Source organism: Leuciscus leuciscus (assembly GCF_965113295.1).
Source record: "Leuciscus leuciscus genome assembly, chromosome: 13".
Lineage (NCBI taxonomy): Eukaryota > Metazoa > Chordata > Actinopteri > Cypriniformes > Leuciscidae > Leuciscus > Leuciscus leuciscus.
The window spans coordinates 36,272,769-36,281,167 of NC_138737.1; the positions used below are offsets into that span (position 1 = coordinate 36,272,769).

General features: G+C 42.2%; 1 long non-coding RNA gene across 1 annotated transcript; it reads right to left on the reverse strand.

Annotated features, from left to right (window-relative positions):
* Positions 1-559: 559 nt before the first annotated feature.
* LOC309512479 lies at positions 560-5,805 on the reverse strand. Its single transcript, XR_014211050.1, has 2 exons — positions 5,005-5,805; positions 560-732 (listed from the first exon to the last, which is right to left on the reverse strand). It is a non-coding gene; the product is annotated as an uncharacterized lncRNA (long non-coding RNA).
* Positions 5,806-8,399: the final 2,594 nt, after the last annotated feature.

Below are 8,399 nucleotides of genomic sequence, written 5' to 3' on the forward strand. Positions count from 1 at the left end.
GTTTTCCCTCCTTTGCGGCTGTCAATCATTCTCCAGCAGTATTCAAACAGCGCGCGCGCCTCTTCCGGCTGGATGCACGGTAAAACTCTCTCCAATATGATATATTCACATTATAATGCATGATCTGTAGATAAAAGGCTGTGGATTTGCATAAAATTACTTTATTTTGTTGGAGTTTGTTGCTGTTTTTAAACGACTCACTACCGTGTGCTTGTTATCAGGGTCCGGTTTCTCAACCGGTGGGTCGCGACCCACAAGTGGGTGGTTGATAATTCTATAGGGGGTCGCAAGACTTCTGTGTTCACTAGCACAGCTAATAAATGGGCTTCACAATAGTCTCATTGCAATAGACTACGTTTACGTGCAAAAAAATAATCCTTTAATAAACGCATTGGCGGCTCAATCGGACTAAAAAGCCTTAATGTAAACACCTAATCATAAACGCGCACAGATTGAAACAAAAGTTTTGCATGTAAACAGCCAGTCCTCCAACGAATCTGATTTTCGAATGTCGTAGGCTACTTCATTATTGCCGTGCCTTCTAACGCTGTATTTCAGGGTGCGATTTGTGAGAAAAAGAAGTATGTTTTGAAGTAGGCCTATGGATGTTTTGAAACATTTTTATTCATAAAAATAATTATCACGAGAACATGAACTTCATCACTGCATTTGCAGGAATTGTAAAAAAAAAATTCTTATTAACTCATGAAGTAGCCTAACGCAATATTTTTACTTAAAAACTTTTACTTTAAAAAACATGCAAGAATTAAATCTCCCTCCCAGTACCATGGTGTCACTCGGCTAGACAAGACACTTATTTATGAATGGCAAAATTAAATGGCCCAGTTTTACTGCTGCTGTTAAAGTAATAACGTTAACTTTACATCGCGATGCTGAGCTACAGTGAAATGATAGAAAAGACATGCATTATCTCGTGTTTCGCCTCATTCGCGCGAACTGGACGCGCCCGCGCGCGCTAAACGCCTCATTCGCGCCGCAGGACCTCTAGACGCGCGTAAACGCGTCTTTACATTGAATTGAAATCACTCGCGCCAGACGCTCAAGAGTAAGTGAGTAATCAAATAACATTTGCTTTAGCCTCAATTAAGTGAAACTCCGTAGGCCCTATGTGTAACTTCACAGTGGTGTGACTGGGGCACTAACTCTGCTTGTCATCATAGAAGCGGATAATCATATTGTGATGTTTATTCCCGCTTTAGTAATATCCTGAATATGCTGCCTTCCAGCTATATCAGAGCCAGCCAAAGAAGCGCATTTTAAAATAAAATTGACTTTAATTAAACCGCACGGATCCGTGATACGTTTTGTGATCCGTCTCGGTCTCGCCACTATAGTGTCTCAAGTGTCACATTAACGTGAGTAAAAAAAAAATCAGTTTGCCTCATAGTCTGTCTATTGAAAATGTGTCTGTGTTTTTGTGAAATTAATTATAATAAACATATAGTAGTAGCCTATAGATCTGAGAGGCATTTCAGTTATTGAATTATTTCCAGCCTTAGTGGGTCGTATGACTGGCATACAAAAAAAAAGTGGGTCGCAGTAAGCAAAAGGTTGAGAAACCCTGTGTTAGATCACACACATCACAAAGGACTATGAATCGGCATCAATTACTTTTACCGGTTCTTTGTGGCAAGCTTTATGCGTGCGGTCGTGCGCTTGAGTGCGGCTATTAAACGCTCATTATCCTGTGTAGGCTATATAAGTAATCAAATTAATATAAAGGGGCGATTTGTCCACTAATGGCTTAAATAAACAACTACTAGTCGACTAGAAAAAACTTTAGTCGGAAGCAGCCCTTATTCCACATATTTTCGAGCCAGGCTCAGGCCATTCTGGGTTGAGCGAGCGACCCTGCGGAATGAGCGAGCGGAGTGTAATATTCAGAAATGCGCTCTCCGCTCACGAGCTCTGATCGGAACAAACCCGAACCTCACTGTCTGCTGAACTTGCGCAGAAACATCAAAATATAACCAGCTTTTAAAATGTTTTTTTAAACTAAACATTTAGACTATTTTAGCACAAATTATGAGCTTATTGACGATTTTTTATAATTCTTGACAAAATTAGGATATAGTAAAAGTTGGGGGGGTTTTTTTGAAAAAAAGTGGGCCTGTTGAAAAGTGGGGTCGTGCCTGAGCTACAGGACATCGTCTTTCAAAACATAACCTGCGCGAAAGAGAAAAAAAAAATGAATGCGTCTCTGTCCCCAGCACATTTAGAAACATTTTAATTCATAAAAATGAATCATGAGAACATGAACTTCATCACTGCATTTGCAGGAATTGTAAAATCTTTTTTCTTATTAACTCTAATGCAGCCTAACGCAATATTTTTACTCTAATAGCTTATCTTTCCCCACACATATGAACTGTGATCATGCACAACGAAAAAACAAGAATTAAATCCCCCTCCCAGTATGGATAGTGCCACTCATGTCAAAAAACATATTTATGGCAAAACTATATGGCACATCGTAGTGTCAACTTAAACATAAATAGGCTATAGTGTAGGCCTATGCATCATTCTAGGAAAACAGTCTGCCTTGATGACGGACTTCTGTCGTCTTTTTCTGCTTTCCAGTGGGAGCGTCATCTGCGGCATGTCGTCCCTCTTTTACCCACATTTCTGCAAATCTCCGGGCAGGGAAGTAGGCAACTCCTGGCCCATTTATGGAAATGAACAGTAGGTTGTTCAGTGTGGAGACGTTTATTCGGTTTCTTTCGTCTGTGAGAATACGGTTCATGGCGCTGAATCCCCTTTCACACTCAGCTGTTGACACTGGGAGTGTGGAGACAGTGAGGAGCACTTTGCGCAGATTGTCTCCTGTGGTGCCATGACACTTGAATTGGTGGAATTCCTTGAGGAGTATGGTACTGGTTGCAGCCTCAACAGCGAGAGTCTTCTGAATGGTGAGAAGTTTGTTGTCTCCATATAGGATGCGCTCGTCTTCATCAGATGGCCAATTTGACGGATTTAGAACGGCTGCATCAGAAATAATTCCGTTGTCATCCAGCCTGCGCTCAATGTTGTCGGCCAGGGAAACGAACAGTCTTTCACGAAAGACCTCTGCCTTCCGATGATCACTGTCACTTGTCTGAGACACATTCACTCCCTTGAAAGAGTGGAAACTTTCAAATTCCTCCTTCAGGCCTCTTGCGTTCACACCATCTGCTTGCCGCATAGACCTCAGTGTTCTCAGTGCAACATCCACCTCAGCACTGGCACTGACAGCTGTGGCATCTCTCCTCTGCAGAAACAGGGACAAGGCTTGCAGGGTTTCCAGTGCATCTTTTACCAATGCCATCTCCACCAAAAAAAGCCACTGTGTCATTTTACCATGAATGCCCCGACATTTGGCTCTTTCCACGGAAGATCTGGATTTGTCTTCCATCAACACTCCAAAGAGTTTGACCAAGGCTGGATAGCTTTGCCAGAGAGCCGTCACAGACGTGCAGGAAGAGGACAGCCAGCGCACATCGAATACTCTTCCTATTCTGCGAGCGTGCATGCCCAGATCGGAAGCTGCAGACTCAAACTCTCTCATATGTTTTGGGCTTTGAGAGAAAAATGAATACAGAGAGTCAATGAACATCTGAAAATGGCTCGCCTCTGTAATGTGTTTCACAGCATCATGGACCGCAAGTTCTAACTTGTGGTTCATACAGTGAATGACGGTCAGGTTAGGATTGATCTTCTCACGTAGGAGTGTGGCTGCTCCTCTGTATCGGCCCATCATAGCAGCGGCCCCATCTGTTGCAAAGCCAATAAGCCGGGTGCGCAACATGTCTTCAGAGATGCCCTGTGTATAAAGGCTTTGGAGCAGGATGTCACAGATGGCCGATCCAGTGCACGACTGCAGCTCAACAAGTTGAAGGAAGAAGTTGCAGACCTCACCTTCATAGGGAATCCTAATGTAGATGATTAGGCATGTTTTGTTTGACACCGTTGTGCTCTCATCAATGAGAATACTGAACTTATCAGATGAGTTTTTGATAAAGTCCACTAGCTGAGTTCTCATTTTTTCTGCAATAAACATGAGCATATTACGACAAGCCTTGTCAGAATGCAGCATACATCCCAGGTTTACACCATTCAGTTGTTGCAGTTCCACCAGCTGTGGCTGGATTTTGAATGAGAGGTTGTTTTGGCAGATCATATAGGCTGTACGTATGCAATTCTCAGTTACTTTTAAAGTCTTCTCATTGTGTTTTCTCCACAGAGCTGCACTGTTATCTACTGCCTTTTCAATTGCTGTCTCGCGTCTTCTCTGCAAAATTTCTATGCATTTGATGTGGGACTGACACTTTCCATGTCTGCTTATTTTGTCATTTAATTTTTTTGCAGACTTTGCTTTTATGCCATTAATAAATGCAGAGTCGATGTGAAGCCTCTCTTGTGTATATGGGCCTAAATCTCTAATGTCAGAGCAAGCTGTACACTGAACTGATCCATCTGTGGTGACAGCAAGCCACTCTCGACCCTCTCTCCATTTAGCAAAGCGCCCCGGCTCAATGCAACCTCCAACAATAGCCCCAGAAACCGAATCATTAGCTTGTAAGTCTGGGTTGTATGGTCCTTGTTCATTTGAGTCAACATGGGACTGTGAGTTCTGCTGAGGCTGGGAGTTGCCGCCCATCCTACCTGTAGTAGTAACATTCTCATTTGCAGTTTTAGGATTTTTTTGTGATGGTCCTGTGAAATACGATGATATACTGCTCTGTACCCTTTTCATTGTTCTCAGCTAGCTAGCTAGAGTTTTTGCGCTGAAATAACATAAATATTTGTACTTGGTGACATTCTGAAAAGCCGTAAATGGATCAAAGTTAATGGACAGGATCAGATCAATTAGACGCAACGTCATCTATTGTATCAGAAGGCTAGCGCTGACAGTGGGTGGTCCATTCCGGATTTTATTGTTCTATCGCGCCACTGACTTCTCTAGGCTAGCCTCTGCTGAATAACGGATTGATTGCAAAGTTAAACTATTACAGTAAACAGTTTTACTGCTGCGTTTAAAGTAATAACGTTAACTTTACATTGCGATGCTGGGCTACAGTGAAATGATAGAAAAGACAGATTAATTATTTGTGTTAGTCATTTCGCCTCATTTGCGCGAACTGGATGCGTCCGCGCCGCGCTAAACGCCTCATTCGCGCCGCAGGACCTACATTGACTTAACATTGAAATCACTCGCGCCAGACGCTCAAGAGTGAGTCAGTAATCTAAAAACCTTTGCTTTGGCTTTAATTGACTGAAACACCGCATGTGTAACTTCGGCCATTCTCAGTGGTGTGACTGGGACACTAACTCTGCTTGTCATCATAGAAACAGATAATCAGATTGTGATGTTTATTCCCGCTTCAGTAATATGCAGAATATGCTGCCTTCCTTTGTTTTCGACACACAGCTCCACTGCCCAGCGGACCGGCTGCAACCGTCTCGCAAGTGTTGATAGGCTATTACTCGTGAGGTGTAACCGGGTGTAACCAATCAGATAGCGCCGTGGGCGGGACATTGAGTAAGTCTGCAGAGTGGTGAATACAGAGAGGCTGCGCGCGGCAGCTATATCAGAGCCAGCCAAAGTAGCGCATTTTAAAATAAAATTGACTTTAATCAAACCACGGATCCGGGATAAGTTTTGTGATCCGTCTCTCCACTAGTGTAGTAGCACTGATCACTTTGAGGGGGGGATAAATTTATCCCCACCGGGGATAAAAATAATTAAGCAGAGGCAGGGATTCCTTGACCAGAAAGGGGGAAATCCCACGCATCCCCCCCGGCAAATCGCACCCTGGATATATATATATATAATAATTCGTTACATTTATATAGCGCTTTTTCTGAGACCTCAAAGCGCTTACATATACTTCCTTTCCTTACCTTTTTTCTTTTAGGCACATGAGGTTTTTTCTTTACCTACTCTCTGTTTTTTTTTGTTTCTCGTTCTTCCTCTCATGACGGTATCTTATTTCCAAACATTTTTAGGTGAGGATCGATACCTGGAACCAGTCGTGGAGGAGGATCTTTTCCATATTAATCCGCTTGGCTGGATTACTTTCCATGCATGAAGAGATCAGATCTCTGCATTCTGTGAAGAGGGGAGAGATGTCCGGTTATTATTGTAAGTGTTATACTTTGTGTAACTGATCACATTATTTTAAGCAGTAATAAAAGTTCCTGTATGACCCGTCCACATGCTCTCACCTTTGGAAATGTCTTCTGTGTAGGAGGGCTCACCAAACATCTGAGGGAGGTACCGGTACTCGCCAGGATACTTCCCAGACAGCATCTTGAACATCAGTACGCCTAAACAATACACTGTTGCAGGCTTGCCATGATACTTTCCATGCCTGACCCACTCAGGGGGAGCATAATCTCTTGTGCCTGGAAGAAAGAACAAGATTTCGTCCATTGCAATGAATTTGTATTTCCATAGCTTTTTGTCGATTTATTCACCATAGATTTGTGGAATAATACGTACCACAGAATTCCGAATAAGAAGACTTCTTCAAGCGTTTGCTACAACCGAAGTCTATTAATTTGACCTGCAAGGTGTTTGGGTTGATGAGCAGGTTTTCCAGCTTGATGTCGCTGTGGAAGACGCCCCTCTCACTGCATATTCTTGCAGCAGTGACAACCTGACGCATCACAGCTCGTGCCGTCGATTCCTTGAGGATGCCACCATTTTGCAGTAAAAATATCCTCATATCTACACATGGCGTGGGCCGCTCTAAGACCAGTAGATATTCCTCTGGTGTCTCGTACCAGTCCAGCAGCTTTATTATTTGAGGAACACTGGGATTTTTGTTCATAAGAGCCATCATAGCGACCTCATTTGGAGGGGATTTGCCGAATAGACCCTACAGGAGAGATAATAGTTATACAAAAGTGAGATAATTAGGGGACATGGTTTAATTTAAATGAATTACTACAGAATTATGTCCTGCATTTGGGTAAGTATAGGTTTGAAGAGTTAAGTAATTGAAATACTGGAAATAGTTACTAAAGTTTCGGTCACTTTTACTGTCGACCGGCAAAAATTTTCAGGGCAAAATTTTGTCATTTTAATGGGAATTTTTGCGTGAGGGTAAAGTCACGCGAATGAACTGTGCTGACTAACAGAAAGCTGCTTGGTTCGGAAGTTCATACGCTATTGACAATGGTCCTTTTGTGACTGCAAAATTTTGTTAAAATGTCCTATTATTAATGTGACTGTGTACTCTGAGAGTAATAAAACGAAGAGAGGAATTGCCTACTTACAATACGGACATTTTCCATGGCTTCTGTCTTCAGCGCATATTTGAGTGCCACCTGTTCTCCAAGGGAAAGAAAAAATAAGATTTTTTTTGTAAGAATGTTTTACAATGAATTAACTATATGTGCAGAGGTCACATGATTCCAGTAATTAACCTTGATGTAACTTTTAATGAATTTAAATTCCAACTTCCAAGAGTGCAAAAAAACTACCTTTCTTGAATCAGACAAACGGATCCCGTCGTAGACGCATCCATATGATCCTCTACCCAGCATTTTCATAGTTTCATAGTGCTGCAAGACTTCCCCTGTTAAAAAAAAAGAGGGACATACAAAATTTACAGTATAAACCACAAAAAAACATAAAAAATTCACATTAAAAATAGCTGTAGAATGGACACATTATTGTGGTGCCTCACACAACCAAAATCCATCCTCAGTTCACATTTTCATTTGGATAATAAAGACAATGTCCAGAAAAACATGTTAAAATGTAGGTACTTTTTGCACATTTTATGAGTCATGTTGGGGCTTGTTATATAAACTGACCTGTCTTTCCCTTTGAACTTATATGGATCATTTCATCCTCATTCTTCCAAGAAATGTCATCCGATGTCGAAGCTGAGTTGATGTTCTCCTCAGTCATAGATGGCACAGGCAGAGAAGGACTGCTGTTGTGTGAGATGATGCCACTTTGCTCTTGCCTGGTAATGTCTTTATCACCATCCGGCACACTGGTGGGAGAAGACACACAGCTGTGCCTGCTGTACACTGAGTTGTGTTCAGTGTCGCTGTTGTGTTCAGCTTCCACATCAGAGCATCTCTCGGGCTGTTGGCTGCTGTCATTTCTGCACTGACTCTGTTGGGCTTTGGTGGAAGTGTTCTTGGATTTCCGAGACAAAACCCATCTAAGGAACTTCCCTTTCTTCTTCTTCTCTACTTTCTCTGGGACAGGCCTTGGCGACACAGATGCAGCAGCATCTTCCTTTACAATGTAACTGTGAGATTTGCACTGACCCATTGCTCCAGATGTCTCTCTGATGTTCTGTTACTAACTTATCACAAGTTCACTGAACGTAAATTGCACAGATCGAAATGAAATACTAAAAATCATGAGATATAAC